The 20,878-nt window shown below is 31.8% G+C and overlaps 1 long non-coding RNA gene across 1 annotated transcript; it reads right to left on the bottom strand.

The window, feature by feature from the left end:
- Positions 1 to 9,182: 9,182 nt before the first annotated feature.
- Positions 9,183 to 9,728, bottom strand: LOC120177108. The gene is made up of 3 exons (XR_005521377.1): positions 9,657 to 9,728; positions 9,504 to 9,581; positions 9,183 to 9,245 (listed from the first exon to the last, which is right to left on the bottom strand). It is a non-coding gene; the product is annotated as an uncharacterized LOC120177108 (long non-coding RNA).
- Between the last annotated feature and the right edge of the window lie 11,150 nt (positions 9,729 to 20,878).

The following is a 20,878-nucleotide window of genomic DNA, read 5'->3' as shown; positions in this document are numbered from 1 at the left end:
TATTGTTTCCCTTCTCCCATTTATTTTTATTCACGTTTTTATTATTTCTTGTTACATGCACACTACTTAGCTTTAAGATGATTGCTACAACATTGAAAATCATTAACTGAGTAAGAATAATTTTTTTTCTAATTTAGCCACTTATTGATTGGATACACCTTACTTGCACACTATTGTACTCTGTGGATTTTGATTTTGATAAGTTGACATTACATTCCTAATTTGAGATCATTTGAAGCTATCACTTTTGTGACAGCAATAAAAAGCTTAAAAGTATAAAAAATGAACATAAATTTTTTTGACTTGGTTCGGTGGCATTATTCTGCAGCATTATTGTTTAGAAGTAGTTGTCTTTCATACATGTTTTTTCTTGAGGACAAGCAAATATTTAGGTTTGGGGTGTGATAACTCTCCAAAAGGGTTATCTTTTTAGTATATTTTTACATATGTTAAGCTTGAACTTTAGTATCATTAGGATCATTTTAGGTTTGTTTTATCATATTTTACATCATTTGCATATTGAGAGTGAGTTTATATCTTTTGGGCTATTTTATGATATTTTTTTATAATTTGATTTCCTGATGGTGTGACATTATCAATGTTGTAGACGTTTCTGTTCACTGATGATGTACTAGATTACCGTGTTGATGTTGTAGTAATTGGTGACTCAACAGACAATTACAAGAAAATTATATAATCGGACATATATCCAATACAATTATAAAATGATTGGAAAATATAGGAAAAATCATATTTTCCTATTGGTAAATACTTTGACCTTTGGGGATTATAAATAAGGCCTCCATTCACACTTTTTATAACAATTCTTCAACATGTCTTCATCTCCATTTTATTTTCTTCTTTCCTCCACCGACCATGCAGGTTTGAATCCAGCAAGGAGTGTAGCAGCACTCGAGGAGAAATGACATCGTGTAGCAATGGTGACCATTTGGGATTGAAGCTTTCTTTTGTGTATTTACTCGAGAGAAGGAAGAAACTTTTTTAAGTTTGAATGATTTAATTTTATGTTGATATTTGGATTCAATCATAAAATGTTTGATGGGATGCTTGAATTATGGTTTTTGTTTTAGCTATAAATTTATGGGCTGAATTTTTTGTATTGGATGTCTTTAGAGATTAATGCATTCTTATGTGAGTCAATTTTGATTATGTTTAGAGATGATAATTATTGAGATTGTATGCTACTTTAGTTCTAATATCAATGTTTATGAGAGTAAACTAAATCATATAGAGGTGTATGGTGCTGAGTGTTACGCTTTGTTAACTGTTTAATCTATGGTATTGATGAGATATAATTTCGTTAGGTTATATGCTTAATTCTTGAGAGAGGATTAATGTGTTAATCACTGTGTAACTTATAATTGTATTGCCATAACATTACCATTCTATTAACTGCCAAGTATTGATAGTATCCTTAGGTCTAGTGGTTTGTTTTCTCTTCTGCTTGCTACTGCATTCTTTGCCATCTATCATTCTGCTTTATTACTTTTTCTATATGCATGTTACGATCTCACTTAAAATTTATCTTTTTCTATTTGATATTAACAATTCTAACTTGTGATACATCGCTCTCTATAGGTTCGACATCCAAAACTCATGTAGTTTTCACTTTATTACTTGGTTCACGACACATATACTTGTGTTGGATGCTATATCAATTTCGCATCATTACTCAAGCAAACGTCATAAAGAATTACATGCTAGTCAATAAGCTACAATTACATACATGTTAACTATAAATAAGCTTCAAACTAGAAAAATGTGCTAATCAAATTGGCACTTTAAAATGTGTTAGAGATATTCGTTGGGGTTCACATTTTTATTTTATACGCAGTCTTATAATAATGTTTGATGCTAGTTGTTTGGTGCTTGAAAATATTAAAAGTGAAGGTTCCACTTATTCTCAACAGATGAATTTTACTAGTGCATCTAAATTGATTCAATCGTTTGAATAAATTTTCATTTTAAATTTGATGAAAGGGGTCATGGACATTACTGATGTATTATGTCAAGATTTAAAGCAAAAATTCCAAGATATTGTAAATGGTATGCATTTGGTTTCAAGTACCAGGATGTTGATTCAAGATTTAAGAGAAAATGGTTGAGAAAGTGGAACACCAACAAAATTAAGTAACAGTGGAACACCATTATCATTTTGACATATTTAATGAAGTGGTTGATTTTCAATTAAAAAAATTGAGCACACAGTTTAGCATAAAGGCAATGGACCTTTTGAAGCTTAGATATTCTTTAGATCCAAATGAAGATTATAAATTTTGTAATATTAGTTATATTTTCACTCTTAGTAAAAAAAATGTTATCCTTTTAGTTTCACTGAGCAAGAGAAATTGAATTTGGAATTTTAGTTGAAGCATTTTGATTGCGATATGAGTCTTTATGTGATTTTAAAAATTTTCATGTTTATCTCAACTATATGTTGCTCTAACGAAGAAAGAAAAATCAAAAGTATTTTACAGATTGATTGGTCTTGTTTTAATTTTCTAGTGTGCGATCATTTTCAGTTATAGAGATCATCAAAATAAGATTATGACAGAAAATGGAAGATGAATTTCTTATAGATAACTTGGTTTTTATTTTCAAAAGAGAGATTGTTAAGACTTCTACTTCAGATTCAAGTTTTGAAAGATTTTGTTTTTTTAAAAGAATGTCGTTTGTAATTCTAGATAATATTATTATCGATGTATTTTTTTTCTTTTTCTTTTATTTTTATCTGAACGAATGAATTTTAATTAATATGTACAAGTTCTTTTCAAATGTTCCTTAACAAATAATGTTGAGTTTCGCAACTGGAACAAGAATTTTTGGTGACCAAGTATTTGACTCTATAAATAGAGATTATGTTTTAGCCTTTAGGGTTATATTAGTGAAAATCATTTTGGAGAGATGTAATACCTTTTGGTATCTCTATAACTTATAAGGTTTATATTGTAAAGATAATTTTGTAGGGATGTTGGAAGAGTGTTTTGGGATATATCAGGTTTTGGTAACTATATCGAGTTTTGAGATACATGTGATATCATGTATTTGTACTCTTTGTGTTCTTTACGTTTATAGTAGATTATTGTTCATCTCGCCCGGACGTTAAATATCGTCTCATGTGTATGTCTTATTTTATATTGATATCGTTTTGGTTATTTTTTTACTCTCAAATTAGTAACAAGTGGTATCATGAGCTATGGTTTAGGCTGTGAAGTTTTGGTAGAATATTTTGTTGAGATTTGTTAGCGATTTTAGAGACATGGAAGATGAAATCGCTACATAAGTTTTTAGTTGCAGGGAAGTAATTCTCGATTGATTCAGTGATACTTAAATTGATATTGTATAAGGATTGAAGTCATTGAAAACTTGATAGCGGTGCTTCAATGATTATGTGGCTTACGTAAAGATTGAAGTTGTTTAAGACTTGAAAATTGATTTTTGATAAATTTGGGTCAATGGAGAGATTTTTTGTATTTTGATCCAAATTATATTTGGTAATTAAGTTGGATTTTATTGTAATTATAGTGGTTGGAGATTTCTTGGTATTTGACTTTTTAATAAAGTAAATATTTATTTTAGGCAAGAATTCTTATGGAATAAGAATTATTGGTAACTAAGTATTTGAATATATAAATATATATTATGTTTTAGCCTTTAAAGTTATGTGAGAGAATTATTTTGGAAATATGCAATTCTTTTTGAGATCTCTGTAACGTATGTGTTTATGTTACAGAGATATTTTCATAGGGATATTGGAATATTGTTTTAGGATATACCGAATTTTGATATCTATATTGAATTTTAGGATACATGTGATATCATGTATTTATACTCTTCGTGTTCTCTACGTTTATAGTGGATTATTATTCATTTCGCTCATAGAGGTAGGTAAAGCTGAACCACGTTAAATCTCTTCTCATGTACATGTCTTATTTTATGTTTATATCGCTTTAGCTATTTTTCTACTCTTAAATTCCTAACATAGCTATTCATTATTGATATCTTGTACTTAGACTAATGGCTTCCATTGTGAATCCACGTGGATTCGAATTAATGGAATAAACTAGGAAATAAACATACGTACATATTATGCATGCATTTATGTAAATATATGCACATACATGTATTACCTGAACCTTACTCGCTTTAGCCCATTGTGGCCGCTTGCCAAAGTTATAAAGGTAACATACACCCCAACTTCATATTGTTCTACCCACTCATTTGCTTTGGAATCTTTATTACTTGTCCCTGCAGTTTGCTCCGTTGTGTCTTACCTTACTCCGTCTCTGTCTCTTATTTGCATCCGCATCGATCTCGATGTATTCGAGAACACGATCAGAGTTTCACATAAACTCTCCCCTTGTCCCTCAGTTGTTGTCGCTGATTTAACTTTGCTCGCAGTCTACGTTTACAAACAAGGTTGTAATCATCATTTCCTATCATTTTTTTACAGCCGAGCCTAAAGGCCCAAACCAAAATAAAACTCAACCCATTACAAAATAAAACAAAACCCAACCAGACCCAAAACCTAATTAAACCTAAAACCCAACCAGGAAGCCAGAAGCCCGACCCAGGTCTAACCTAAACCCTAGGTTAGTCGCCCCAATCTCCCCAACCAATGGCCACTGCTTCCTGCCCCAACACCAGAAGAGCACTCCATGCACGCCAAGCTCCACTCCACGCCAAGCTCCACTCCACGCAACTCTTGTAGAAAACACAAAGCAAGCAAACAATTTTGGAATAATTCATTGCTATATAAAAAAGGTATAAAACCCGAACAAAAGAATGAAATGTCTCTCAATTTTTTTATCCGACCATAAGCAATAAACCAGTTTTTAATGTTATTATCCTTTTTTTATTTCGAGCAGTAATATTTTTTCTTTTCTTTTTGTTAAGTTTCGAATACCAGTTAAGAAAAAAAATCTTTTTCAGATTCGAATGAAAAATAAAAATAGGCTTTCTTTTAGTTTCACACAACATCGAAAAAAAGAACCTTTTTTATGTTAGTTTCATAAAAAGCAATGAATGAAAAAGGGGCTTTAGTTTCGGCAATCGAGTAAAAAAAAGAAGATGTTTTATTTCGAAAGAGCAACCATCCAAGCCATTTTCATAGTAAAAAACATAAAGAAATAAAAATAACGTCAGATTTAATGTTTACATGAGTCGGGGAGGCTTCGTCGAAGGTCACCGGAGTCCAGGGTAGCCGAAGAGTTTAGGTGGTTTTCAGGTAGTTTAGGTTTGTTTTAGGTGGTTTTAAGCTCAAGGTTAGGTCCTATGTGGGTAGATCTATTTTTTTCAAGTTTTTAGAGTTATTTTAGGTTTTTCGATCGCCATGTGTGGCGGCCTGAGTGACAATCGGACGGCTGCTGGAGGATGTTCGAGGTAGCCTGCAGTAGGTCGGCCGAGGGAAGGGGAGAGCCTTTTTAGATTTTTTCTTTGTTTTTTTGTTTCAGTTTGAAATGAAAAAATAAAAAGAAAGTTTATATTTATAGGATAAATTTAGTGTAAATCACACTTAGGTCCCCTAGGTTTAGCGTGTTTTGAAGTTTGGTCACCTATAGGGACCAAAACTGATATTTTTCCTTTTTTTTCCGTGATATGTTATTTTTGGGTTATTCACATTTTAGTCCCTCATAATTTAGCGTGTTTTTTCATTCTGGTCATGTAGGGCTTAAAGTTGAAACTTAAAGTTGAAATTTTCCCTTTTTCTCTATATGTCATACGTATTTTGGTAAAATTATTGTTTGGCCCCTGTAAGCTACGCATGTTTTTACATTTTAATCATGTGTAGTGACCTTTTATTTTTTAAAATGAATGTGGACTGATTTTGTATTTTCCCTTTTTAGTTTAACATGTTATTTTAGGCTTGAATAAAATGAATAACTGTCTTTTAGTCCCTGTAGTTTTCACGTGTTTTTGCATTTTAATCCCTAATATGTTTTTTTTTATTTTTTTAGTTTTAGCCATTAAATTTCAATTTGTTTAATTTAGCCCTATTGCATGTCTAAATTATTTTTTTAGCTTGGTAATTTAATGCTTATGCAATTTAGTCCTTTAATTTATTTTTATTTTATTTTATTTTTACCCTTCATTTTTTAATGCTTTAATTTTAGTACTTTTATATATTTTAATTGTCTTTAATATTTGTATCCTTTTAGTCCTCGATGGAACACTTTTTTCAGATTTAGTCCATAGTCTTTTAATTATTCGATTCATATTTAGTCATTAAATTAAGAGAATTCTTAATTTGGTCCTCGCTTTTGCTCGAGGTTCCAATTTAATTATTCAAATTGCAATATTGATTTAAATTAATATTAGAGCCTCCATTTTAGATTAGATTTCAATTTAGTCTATTTAATTTAGGGAGTAATCTGAGTTGGCTCTCGCCTAAATGCTCTAGGGACCATATCGATTATTCGATTCGATAATTGATTAAAATCAAATAGGAATAATATTAGATCCTACATTTTTAGTTTTATGCCTCTAGGTTCTTTAATTTTCATAATTTAACACTATAGGATAGAGAAAGCCTTAAATTACCCTTAGTTAATTAGGACGAATAAAAATTTGTCTTATTGCATTTTATTTTCAAACCTAAGGCAATGTCCACTAATTAGGGAATTAATGGTATATCTCCCACAAACATGCTTAGGGGTTACTATTGGTGGTTCCCGAAATATGTCATCCTTTTCAAAACAACTTCATGATTTCTGAAATTAAGGCAATGTTCGTTTATTAGGCACAATAATTGATCTCCCTCATTTATGCTAGGGGGTGAATGCTATCGGTCTTAATAAACAAACACCATTTTCAAATTTGCATCTGTAATGATTTTTAAATTAAATAAAGTTTGAACTCAAAATTTTTGATTCTAAATATAGGGTAATCAACTAGGTACCAATTTTTGGGCGCTTGTAGGGTGATAATCTTTCCCCATGCGTAACTGACTCCCGAACTTGAATTTTGGATTTTTCGCATACCATAAAACTCAGTATTTGATAAAAAATATTATGTTTTATTAAATGTGGCTCACCCTAACCCACAACACTATGCATCTCGGTGCTTAGATGCTCCTTTTGGTTCTTGGTGAATGATATTTAACTTCAATGCATGTTGATTTCTTTTTTCTTACAGAAGGGAATTTCTCTGAAATCGAGTGAAGCTGCAGTAGTAAAAAGATTATAGTTACACTTTAAATCCATATGTACAATTCCCAATCCATAGATAGGGATGGGAATGGGACCTGAACCCGAAGGGTTCCGACCTGTCCTGAATCGATTGAGTCAAGTTTTTTAAAAACAATTATGGTTTGGGTTGGGTCGAAGTCGAGTTTAGGGTTAAAATATCCTATCTGACCCGACCTGAGTACTTAATGTATTATTATTATTTTATTTTTAATTTTTTTACTTTCCGTTCGTAAATTCTCCACCGAGGCACTGAAGCAGCGACGCTAATTGCCGCAATACCCTAATTCGTGCATTCCATTTCCTGCTCAAGATTCTTGATGGTACTTATTTCTTTCGGTTAATAGAACACAAATACGAGTTATTTCTATTCAAATTTCCTTCAAAAAGTTTTTTTGGGTATTTCTTCTTTTACAATTTGTTCTGTTGTAAGTATAGATGAACGTCGATTAATATGCTGGGTATTTCCTCTTTAATTACATCGATTAATATGCTGGGTATTTTCTCTTCAAAAAAGTTCATCTATATTAACCCTAGTTAGTACTGAAAAGTTTGTCGTTTTAGATCTTAATTTGCGTGGATTTGTGGTGTTACGATTTTCATAGTGTTTTTACTTTGATAGCTACAAAATTTTGTAGTTCTTCTTTGAATTTTTTAAAAATAGATTAATAACATGATTTGAGGGAAAAATAGCATGAAATGAAAAGATCATTTCGTGAACACAAGATCTCGAGACACCGCAATAGACTTGACCTTGAAAACGTAGACTTTGTATCTCTTCATCCCAACAACATAACCAAAAACATATCATGCAAGGCTCTTTCTGAAGAATTATCCTAATGAACTTGAAAAAAAATAAAAATCTAAACATCTTAAGATGTTTATAATATGGAATATTAGTATATTATACTTTATAGGAAGATTTGTTTGTCCAAAACAAGAGAAAATAAATTGTTGATGATATAGGTGGCAGTGATTAAACAATCATCTCAAAAATCACTAGTAGAAAAAACCCCTTTAATGACGTGCATTACGCGTCATCTATGGGTGCGGATGACACACATTTGCCTGCCGTTGAAGCCACCGACATGAATTTAAGATGACGCGTAACTGTGCGTCATAAATTTATGACGCACATTTATGACGCTCATTGTGCATCATTGAAGCCCCCGTCATAAATGAAGATGACACACATTCATGTGTCATAAATTTATGACACGCATTTATGACTTACATTGCGTGTCATTGAAGCACACTTCATTAAAAAGATGACACACATTCGTGTGGCGTGATTGTATTTCGTAAATTATTGTTATATATATATTGTAGATTGACAAATAATCAAACTAAATCACATTTAATGCCTCATAATACTAAATATATATATCATATTATATATAAGCAATCCATTTGCATACAATATATTCACATTAAGTTACAAACATAATATCCATCACATATGGCTATTTGAAAACAAAAAACCAAGAATGTTCTTATCACAAGAAGATACTAACAGATTATAAGATATGAGCACATTAATTTTACTAAAATGGTGCTAAACGATATGTGCATAGATCAACCTGAGCAAGGTCACCAACAGCATAGTCTCGGAACAACATAATCAACCTCTGGGTATGTAGCAATTAGAGGGAATACAACATTTCCAGCACCACAGCCAACCTGATTACCAAGGTCACATTAGTTCTATAATATATAGAAACCTTACATGAGAATTTAAGAACCTTAGACAAGAAGGGGAACTACTTAACACACACTATAAGGAACAATAAAGTCAAGTTCATATAGGTAGCATATATGTTTTTGCCATGACATTAAGTGTAGACACGCTTAGGAACAAGACCTTTAAGATTTCTTGTTTTGCAAGTATGGGTTCGAATTTGATATTTTAATTATTTTGATCAAATCGAAGCACCACAAGGTAACAAGCAGATTAAGTACCTACTGTAAATCAAGAAACATCTTCTCCAAATCTCGCACAGCATCGTGGCGCTCTTGAATTTCAAACACGGTGCTCATTATCTGCAAATGAACCAAAAATTAATTTACCATAACCAATTTCTTCTAGTCACAGACATTCCCTGTTTGAGATGCTATTAGAAGAGATTACCGAAACCAAGAAGTCAAATAAAAGTTCAATTTAAAAAGCTCTAAAATAGTATATATATATATTCGGCTATTCCAATAAAGTCTACAAAACAAAAGGAAGGGTGTAGGGATGAAAGACATGTATTATCTACTATTAGTATAAAGGAATAAATAATGAAAATTAAGTCAAACCTAGCCCCGTCCCTGCTCCTGAATTGCTTTCTAGAATATTTGTTCGCTATCTCCAGTTGCAATCAATCTTTCAATTGTCTGTACAATGTTCAACAATCAGACATAGGCTAAATAGGACAGAGAGTCACTGATAACATAACAAGGGAAGTATACCTCTTCATCTGGTCTTGTGCCCGTCACTGAGAATCATCATAACCGGTGTAGATTAATATTAGCTATCATGCACTATTTTAACAACTAATAGTATCAGATGAACATCTTAACCTATGAAAATACGTCGCTCAACAACCTCCCGATACACTTTCTGGATTCTCTCCCTAAGAATCTACTATGGCAGGTACATAGACCCTAGTAAGATTAAGAAAATGAAAGTAAAATACATCTTAAAATATCTAAATCTGACCAAACTGAAACTCATCTAGTTTGTCTTTCAACTTCTTTTTCATGGCACTGCAGCAAAAATATGGAACACAAATTCAAGTCAGGGGACGAGTACAAATTATTTACCGAGGAACACAAATTCGCATAGTCTGAAGCCGAAAGGAAAAAAACAATTACGGCCCTCGAATAAGGAACAAAGAAACTTTTTGAGTGGGTACAAGTAGTGAGGCAATGGACATTGAAACGTAAGGTTCCGAGGATGGTACAAATCAGAAAGAGACAATTACTATCAATAACATGAAAAATAGCACGCCTCAAGAGCAAGTAACGACCACTGGGGAGATACATCACATGACTGAACAAATGGAAATAGGAATGAAAAATACCAATAATATTTTGAATGCTCACGAGAGTAATGATCCTGGTCCTCAGGAGACACCAATAATGAAATGATACAATGAAAGTGATCACTTGGAACTGCAGAAGAGTGAGAAATTGTGAATTTGTCAACAATTACAGAGATCTTACAAGAAATGAAAGACCCAATGTCATAAGTCTCTTAGAGACGAAAGCTACCGTAAGGGTTGGTGAAATGTTAAAGAAATTAAACTTTGATGAGCACTTTGAAGTCTCTACTCAAGGGATGCATGGATGTATCGTCATGTTATGGAACTCGAATGAAATAAAAGTCAGAATTCGTCTAAATACTGATCAATTTGTGCACTGCGAAGTTCAAGAAGATGATAAAAGTTGAGTAACTACTTTTGCCTATGTTCAACCTCACACAAATAAAAACATGTCGTGGATTATGATGGGAGACTTCAACGACATTGTGTCCATAGAGGAAAGATAATGATCTAATACAGATTACATTGATCACATAATTCAGTTTAGAGAAAGGTGGAACAGATGGATGCAGGCTGGATAGGCACTAAATCCACTTGGATTAGACGAATCCAGGGGCAATTGACTCTTCAAGAGAGACTAGACAAAACACTCCACAATGCTGAAATTTTGGATATTTTTTCGAACATTCATATGGTTAATCTTCCAAGACTCTATTCGGACCACAATCCAATCATGGTAAATACTACTTTAAACATACAAATGGAAAAAGAGAAACGCCCTTTCAGATTTGAGGCACTATGGCTCACCCACTGAAAGTTTTATACTGTTTTTAACCAGGCTTGAAAAAGCAAGAAGGATTCGATTTGGAAGCTATTGAAGAAACCAGTAAAGAGCTAAGGAATTGGAAGGTCTCAGCTTTTGAAAATATTTTTAGACAAAAACATCAGTTGTAAAATATATTAAAAGGTGTCCAAAGAGTCCTAGATTACATTAACTCCAAGTGTTTACAAGATCTCGTGAATCATTTAAATGAAGAGTACGAAAAAAACTCAACCAGGAAGATATACTTTGACTCCAAAAATGAAATATCTAAATCTCAAAATCAACAACCATTGAAGAAGAAAAAAATCAAATAGAGAAAATAACGAGAGGTAACCTTCGACGAGCATGAGCAGGAAAGAACTTGACGAGTTCATCAGTGGACATATCTAAGAGAGCATCGAGATCGACACCTCTGAAACTGAACTTCTTGAACGTTCTCTTCTTTGGTACCCCTGGGGCGGCGTGAACTTTGTTATTGAGGGGAAGAAGCGGGAAAGGGTGAAAATAATGGGGGGGGAAAATTAAAATATGACTTTTACAGATGACACACAATTAAAAGTGTACTCCGTATTTTTGCAAATTTTTTGGATTATGACTAATAAATATGACACACATTATTGTAAGTCATAAATCGTTCAGATTTTAAAAAACATGACATTTTTTATCACACACCTATTTTGCAAGTCATAAATTAGCGCGTGTCATCGTTCGTGTGTCATTAAAGATATATTTTCTTGTAGTGAATGAATATGAACCCTAGACTAAAGATAAAGAGCCCTAACAATAGTTAAAAGATGTTGGTGTATCCTTTCAACAAAAGTAATTTATTGTGAAAATTCAACATAGGAGAACTAATAAACAACTCCCAAAAAAGCAAATGATTCAATGAATTCAATTCAGGTGCATTATCTAATCGAAAAACTTTCAAATTATAATTAAATTGTCTTTTAATCATTGTTATTAAATTTTGTTTCGTTGATGTTGAGAGGTGAATCATATTAGATGATTATATATTGTCTTCAATGTCAATAACGTATTCTTTGAAGTGAGTCTGAACTTCACCGGTGGTGCATCGTTAGTTTTAAACCTTGAGGACTATCTTCTCCAGCAGAATTCTATTGTGAGTCATCTAAGGCTTCAGAAACATAATTATTTGTATACATTGGGTTATCCTTTTCAGTATTGTATTATATTGTATATGTTGAGAACCTTGCACCTTATTAATTTTCCCAAGAATGTCCCATACTAGTTACTAACTCTCGGCACATTGGGTTATCATTTTTAGTATTATATTATATTGTATATGTTGAGAACCTTGCACCTTATTAATTTTCTTGCACCTCTAGTGAAAAATCTAAAATGCTATGTAAAAGCTGTTTGAGATGGAAATGAAATTAGATGAGGACTCGCATTACAAATACAACTCATTGATTCGCCGGAAAGTGGTGGATGATGTTTAGTTTGGTAAATGTTCTTGTTTAGTGGTAGGAAAGAAATTTTGATAAAAAGATAAGATCTACATTTGAAAATTCTGTTGGAAATTTAAGGAAATGAAACTAGACTTTAGATGCATAAGCCCAAAGTTTTGATTTAATTACCATTTTTGATGTCTTTATCATTATTTGTATACATTAGTTGCAACTTTTGATTTAAGTTTAGGAGAAATGAATGGTCATCACAATTTTCAATTTTCATTTGTTTGCTAAGATATTAATTGATGTTTGTATCATTATTTGTACATGAAATGTCTAATTTGGGAGAGAATTCTATTTCACCCACTCTTACTTTTAACTCTCCACGACTATCAATCGAGGGAAGTCAATCACCAAGTTCTGAAGGAAATTTGGTTCCTATATTAAGTTAACCTAATGTTGTGGTTGAAAATAATGTGTCAAGCAAATGCACTTCATCAAAGCTAAAGTCTATGGTATGGGAGCACTTTAAAAAAGAGAAGATCAATAATGAGTGGAAGGCAATATGTAACCATTGCCAAAAAAAAATCAATGGTGAATCTAAGAATGGGACTAGTCACTTGCGTGATCATTTGAAAAGGTGTAGGAAGCGAGTTCAAGTAGACATTCAACAACAAGTCTTAGTAGCTAATCAAAAGAAGTCAGATAGAAAATTGACAATAGGGGCTTTATCATTTAATCAAGATGTGACAAGGAAAGAGCTTTCGAATATGATAATCATGCATTAATATCCTTATCGATTGTGGATCATTCACAATTTAAAAGTATTGTTTTAGTCTACAACCTATGTTTGAAATGTCTTCTCATAAGACTATAAAATGTGATATTTTGGACTTGTACGAAGAGGAGAATGTAAAGATATTGTCAAAGGTGGAGGCTAATGAAGGAAGAATTGCTATAACAACTGACTTGTGGACTTCAAATCACCAAAACAAAGGATATATGGTTGTTACTGCTCATTACATTGATAACTCTTGGAGTTTTACAAAAGCTCATTATAAGGTATTTGTTTAAATATATTTATATATTTAGTTATATTTCGATATGTTTAAAACTAATTCATTTGATTTGTTGTTTAATTAGGTTCAAATATATACCAGCTCCACATACTACTGATGTAATTTCTTCTAGTTTGATGAAATATTTTCTAGATTCAAATATTGATAGGAAACTCACATCTATTACAGTTGATAATTGTAGTGTGAATGAAGGTGTCATTAAGTTGTTGGCTGATAAGATGGGAGGTAATACGTTGTTGCTTAATGGAAATTTTTCCACGTGTTTTTGTGCACATATATTGCATTTGATTGTTAAAGATGGATTAAATGTGATTGGAGATGGCATAGAAAGAATCTGTCATAGTGTTTTTTTTGGAGTGTTACTCCAAAAAGGTGGGAAAGATTTGAAGAGGCGACACAACAATTACGTATATCAACTACAAAAAAGTTATATTATGATGTTAGAACACAATGGAATTTTACCTTTTTGATGCTCCAAAATGCTTTATCTTATAAGGATGTTTTTGCTCGTTGTGTACAGTTACATCGTGATTCTTTGTACAAGTACTTACCAACTGATGATGATTGAGCTTTTGCATCGGTGATTTGTGATAAGATGAAGTTATTCTACGAGATCACCGAAGGTTTTTCAAGTACAAAATATACGACATCAAATCTTTATTTTCTGAGTATTTGTAAAATTAGGGTGGCATTGAATGAGAGGATTACACATAGTAATATCATTATTTTGAGAATGGCAAAGTGCATGTTGGAGAAATATTGGAGCGATATGAATGGTACCATGGGTGTTGCCACAGTTTTAGAAGCAAGGTACAAAATAATATTGTTGGAGTATTACTTTAAAAATATTTATGGGGTTACTGCTGAACATGAAGTTGAAAGAATTGTGCAACTATGTCGGGATTTGATCACAAGTAGGAAGAAAGAATGATGTCCCCAACGAATGAACCTCAACCCTTCAACGGTGCATCTTTGGATGGTGTTCCAGTTGATTTGGGTAACCTAGGTGATTTTGATGCTTATGTTTCAAGAAAGAGAAAAAAGAAAAAAAAAGTCAAATCTGAGTTAGACCATTACTTAGAAGTTGATGTTATTTCTAGGACGTCAGACTTTGATATATTGACTTGGTGGAAGACAATTGGGCCACAATTTCCTATATTGCAAGCTATTGCAAGAGATATTTATGTCATTCTGGTTTCTACTATTGCTTCGGAGTCTACTTTTAGTACCAGAGGGAGATTGGTGAATTCACAACGTTATAAACTTCGTCCGTCAATTGTAGAAGCTTTGGCATGTTGTCAAAATTGGTTGTGGGCCAAAGAAGGTACAAACATATTTATTGTGTAATTTAAATTATTTTACTTATAAGTTTTGACATTATTTCTTATTAGATTTTTATTTTCATTTACGATGTTTTAGAATCAAACTCAAATGAAGGAAACTTTTATGAAGATGATGAAATCGACCAAAATGAGATAATTGTATGTAATAATTTCATATTTGTTACTTCTATTATAATCTTACTTTTAAATATTAATTTATAATTTCATTTTATAGGATTTGGGTGGTTAGCTAATATTGAAGAATGTGAACTTGTGAAGCCGATGATAAAGGATGATTTTTTCCATTAGACATCCGTATTTATGTCTCGTTTTTAGGGTTGTAAATGAGATGAGACAGATCGCGAGCTACTCGAGATCGACTCGGTCAAGGCTCGATAAATACTCAGATCGAATGGGCTCGACTTGAACTCGAGCTCGACTCGAATTCTTAACGAGCCGAAACGAGCTACTTGATACTCGATTCGAAAAGCTCGTGAGCAGCTCGAAAATATAATATATTAAGATTTTATTTTTTTAAAATAAATTATTAATAATATTAATATTTATGTGTTGATTTTTTTTAAAAAAAATACAATAAGGCTTTCATGTATTTAAGGTTCAGGTTCGAGTTTGAGGATTCAATCTTGTTAAGTTTAATAAAAAATTTTCATTTCGAGTTGCTCACGAGCTTCAGTTCAGGATTTTGAGTTCGAGTCGAGCTTAAAAATTCTAAGCTCGCGAGGTTTCGAGTCATTTCGAGCTTCATTTCAGAGTTTTCGAGTCGAGCTCAGCAATACTCGAGCTTGACTCGACTCGTTTACACCCCTACTCGTTTTATTATAATTATGTTTGAACTTTGAACTTATTTAAGTATAGAATGGATTTATAATTTTAATTATGAACATGTATTTTAATTATGGATTGGAGTCTGGAGATGTATGTTGCATGTTGTTTTTCTTTAGGGGATTATTTCCTGAATTGAATTCTAGTTCATCCTTTTGCATCTTTAGCTTCTAGACATTAAAATGATATGAAAAATTAAGTCGAAAGAGGGTGTTCTTGTAGCGTGTTCATCCTTAGAAGTGTCATTGATTTGGTCTCCTTCTACTCATTAGGAGCGTGCTCTTGTAGCAAGAGATGTATGTTGCATGCTAGGTAAGTGTTGCATGCTAGGTAAGTGTTGCATGCTGTTTTGTGTCGGGTCGGTCGGGTTTTTATTAAATGAAAAAATTAAATCGGGTTGGGTCGGATTTTTAAGTTATATATCAAGTCGGAGTCGGGTCAGGTGAAATCTTATTTTGGTCTGGTCGGGTCAGATCTCAGGTGGAGGATTCATTGTTCTCAAGTCGGGTCAGGTCGTGTGGACCAAAAATCCGACCCAACCCAACCCATGACCATCCCTATCCATATATATAAGATAAATTGTTCCCCACCCTTAATGCTAAAGCTTTTATTAAGTCCTTTGCTGCTTTACATTTTTCAGCTTCTACCTTCGCCAACCAAGAGTGCTCGATTTTTGCCGGCATTCCTCGATTTAATAATCGGACTCAATAAAGTAACGCCCTATAATCAAGAGAACATTTGTATATTTTAGGTGTCTAAATTATTTTTTAAAAATGTGTAACATTTTCTAAAATACTATTTAAGGTGTTTAATCATTAGCTATCATTAAAAAAAATTATTATTCAATCATACTTCATACATAAATTTTTAAATTTCTTTTAATTTTATTTTTTTAAATCGAAATCATTTATTTTTTTAAATCTTTCTGATGTGTCTAAATTATACAAAATCTTAAAGTCCTTAAACTCCTAACATCAAATCTCTAAATCTAAATCTCATACGTCGCCACTGAATCAGCCACCATTGAGATCATTTTTGTTTCGTTGAAGTTCTTTCCACCAGAAATCTCCTTATCATCGCTCGAAAATCACATATCTTCGCTCGTCATCTCTAAATTATATTGTACGAAATCATTTTCCACACAATTTTCTTCTATTTGTCTCCATTGATAAGATTACATTATCATTCAAACCTACACCTCGCGCTCACCGCCTTATTTATTATCTTTAGGGAATTTAGTGACTAAGAATATGACGTTTAGAAAATAAAAATTTTTGAAGTTTTTTTTTAAACTTAGTGTTTTTACTTTTAAAAAACTAATATTAAACATAAATTAATGTTGTGTTAAGCAATTATTGATTGATAAATTAATGTTGTTTTTATTAATGTTGCATTACAATCCACTTTATTTATCTCTTTTATCCTTTATATTCAACATTATTGGTCATCTTTTTGTAACATGTAGTTCCTACAATTTAAACATAATTCAGGGTTGAAAATGATTTCAAAACTCTAACTTAATAATTTATTTTTAAGAAATACTCTGAAAACCTTTTTAGTTTCCAAACAATATGGTTTGTTTATTTAAATATAAAGCGTTATGGTAAAAATTAAGATTATAAACATGATGTTAAAAACATGAATAAATAAATTTAAAAACTCGTTTAGAAAGTTTTTTTTTGTAATTGGATGTAATTACACTCTTTAATTTTATGATTAATAATATTTTAAAATTTAAATTTATTTAATCATACAGTATAATACGTACAATAAAATGCCAATCCAACTCTAAAAGAGAAACATTCAATTTTCACCTCAACACACAGTTTTTTTAAAGGTTATATTATTATATTTTTGATAAAATCTAAAACGACATAAGTTAGGACATATATAGAATTAAAATTGTATTTATTTGAATTTTAAATTTGAATAAAAATATCTAAAAACATTAAATAAAACCGAACAGAACTGATAAAAACTTAAAAATAATTTTGTGATGGTTGGTTTTATTGCTGACAACGCACGCAAAACAATAATACCAAATTAAACATAGACTATGGTGGGACGGTTTAATGCGCAGCTCAGCCAGCTAAAAGTAAAAGGACAAATAAGTAATAATAAATAAATGAAATCATTCGCATTTATATATATAATCCTTGTGTTTTTTAAAAGGGTAAAGTACACAATAGTCCTCAACTATATGATATTTGTTTTGTTAAATCATTCGACTATTAAAAGTTATAAAATGATCTTCAACTATTAAAAATTATAAAAATGGTCACCGGACTATTCATATATTTCAGACTCGTCTTATCCACTTCAAAACATGGAGGGTTTCACATGATCAATCTCAATGCCCTTTTAACTGATAAGCCCCTTGGCTTCTCCTATAATTTGTGCCTCCTGCATGAGATGGGATAGGATTCGACTAGTAGAGCTTATTAAAAACATGTTGAATGCATATTAATTCAATTGGCATTGAAGATCACTGGAGATTATAAATTTGAATGGAGTTAAACATGTAATGTGAACAAGTAATTGGAAATTTGGATGTTTAAAGATAATTTAAGAAATGCAATTTTAAAATTGATTAAAAATTTAGGATTTGCTATGTCGTACCCTTCTTGTTAAAAAAAAAACAAACCCTTTTGATTTACTATGTACGAGCGTTGTCTATTTCTTCTTACAAGCATGCATGCATCTCGTTAATCAATAATAATGCAACCTTGCGTCAGCTATATTTACATACGTATATCTGTATAGATTATTCATTTTTATAGTGATATATGTGTGTGTGATGTGAGTGAGCGTAGTGTTATAATTAATCCTAGAATTGTCAATTTGTTATGGAAATGCCATTGGCCTTCCAGCTAGAAGAAGACAGCAGGGGATGAAGAAATACACAAATGCTAAAATGCATATAAATGGGGGCATGTCCATGCGAATGTCCTGTTTTGTTATGGGTAGAACCCTAGTTTTTGTAGACGGTGAAAGGGAACAATATATGCTGAAGTGGGTCTAAATTTCTTATTTGGAATGGGCACAACTTTGCTGTTTATGTCTGTCCACTTGCATTTGGCCACCATCGACGTGCTTTGCAAAAACATTCAAAACCCCTACCAAACAGCACTACCACATTCATTCATCCTCTTGTCTCTTTGTATAATACATTTTTTCGTGTCCAAATCTTGAGTTGAGTGCCTCCAAGTTTTCTCGTCCCTCGCACGTGCTATATATAGCAGCTAGATGGGATCGCCATGCATGCAAAAAAAGGAAAGCTCCATTTTCAGCCATTGTCAACCACTCAATGATGACCACATATAGATCATCAATTCACCCTTTCTTCGTGTCTGTATCCCTTATACGGCAACCAAATTAAATATTAATTAAGCAGCTTTAGTGGTATTGTGCTCGTTTTCAAATCGATAAAGTTGGCATTAAATAAAGTTTTTCAATCATATGGTATGCGTATATAAATATGTAGATACATGGATGTGACACTGCCGTCCATATATACAAGTTATACTTAAGTTCAACGTTCATGAATAAAAAAATTCAAAAAAGTTTTGCGTGGGATGTTGGTTCCAAATCTTATTATCAGTACACTCGTATTAGCAATTATCCGTCTGGTTCCTAATAAAAGCTTTATTTCTAATCAACATGATTATGGCATGCATGCGTTTAAGCGTACAAGTAGTTCCATGTAATTGTATGGTGGTAAGAATTACCCTTTCTTTTGCTCCACCAATATCAATTTTACAAACGTACAGACAACTCATCTCCGGAAATTACCAACTGGGGAACCCTAAGGGTGCGTTTGGTTCACGGAATGTAAGATTACCAGTGGAATAAAGATTACCAGGAATTGATTACTGAGAATATTGTATTTTGTGTTTGGTTGGTTTAGCATGAATGTAAGATTACCGTGTTTGGTTAAAAGAATAAAAGATTATTAAAAAGTATATTTGACCAAATTGTTCTTATTATATATTTGTATAATATTACAAATTGTAAAATATTTATATATTTTCTTTAAAAAATTAAATTCATAATATTTATAATATTTTTTACAAAATTAAAATATAAAAAGGTTTAATGAAAGGGTAAAAAACAATTTAACCCCTGAAATTCATATAAAATTTTAATTATAGACTTTTTTTGTAAATCTAAAATAATTTAAGGATAAATTTGTAATTTAACATTCGTAGAATTTTTATTATTCAATGACAGAAGAAGAATATTTTTGAAAAAAAATAAAAATTTAAGGGCATTTTAGTCCAAAACGCCGGTAATGTTACAATACCTAAGGGAAGGGAGGTAATGACATTCCCGGTAATATACCCCAAAAAATTTACTATTGGTAATAAACATTACCGGGAATGAGATTCCCAACCAACCAAACATGGGAATGTGGTATTCCCATCCCATGGGAATCCCACAATCCTTGAACCAAACACCCCTAAAGAAAATTATATACTGATACCCATGGTGGACAGGGGTGGGATGATTTAATTATGTACCTTTGGAATTTTATAATTTTATGTTTAAATTTCTAATATAACTCACTAAATATGTATATGGAACATAAAATCATTTATTCATCTCTAAGAAAAACCCTAAGAGCACTTTTAAGGTTGTAGTTTGGTTTTGGACAATATTAATTGTTGTTCTTCAATATTATACTTTTATTGTAACTCTTGGATTTCCACTCTTTGTTGGTGGTAAGTGTCTAGTTGCGTTTGAATACAACCTCGATGGTTGTTACAGTTTTTGAAGTAAGATATTGAGGATATATAGCCATAAACTGGTAAAAAAAATCTCTCCTGAATGTTCGAACCCAACATATCGTGAAGTGCATAAGATTGTGGACAAGTAGTGAGTAGTTGTTTCATGGACAAGAGAATCAAGAAATATATACATTCAGACAAGAAAGATCAACAAAGATATTATGGCATACGTACGTACAACTCACCCCGCTAAACCCAACCAGGGAAAATTATTGAATACAATAGAACTAATATATTTCTTATTTCTTACTTTCATTATCTTTGTAGGAGTTAGTTTTAGACGACTATAAACAAACATGTGTAAAGTTTTTTTTAATTACAAAATCATATCTATTTAAAAAATTTCTTAATCATTGATAATACTCCCTCTGCCCCCCAATG

This window comes from Hibiscus syriacus, unplaced genomic scaffold, assembly GCF_006381635.1.
Source record: "Hibiscus syriacus cultivar Baekdansim isolate YM2019G1 unplaced genomic scaffold, ASM638163v2 tig00112281_pilon, whole genome shotgun sequence".
Lineage (NCBI taxonomy): Eukaryota > Viridiplantae > Streptophyta > Magnoliopsida > Malvales > Malvaceae > Hibiscus > Hibiscus syriacus.
This window is presented reverse-complemented; position numbering and strand designations above follow the sequence as displayed.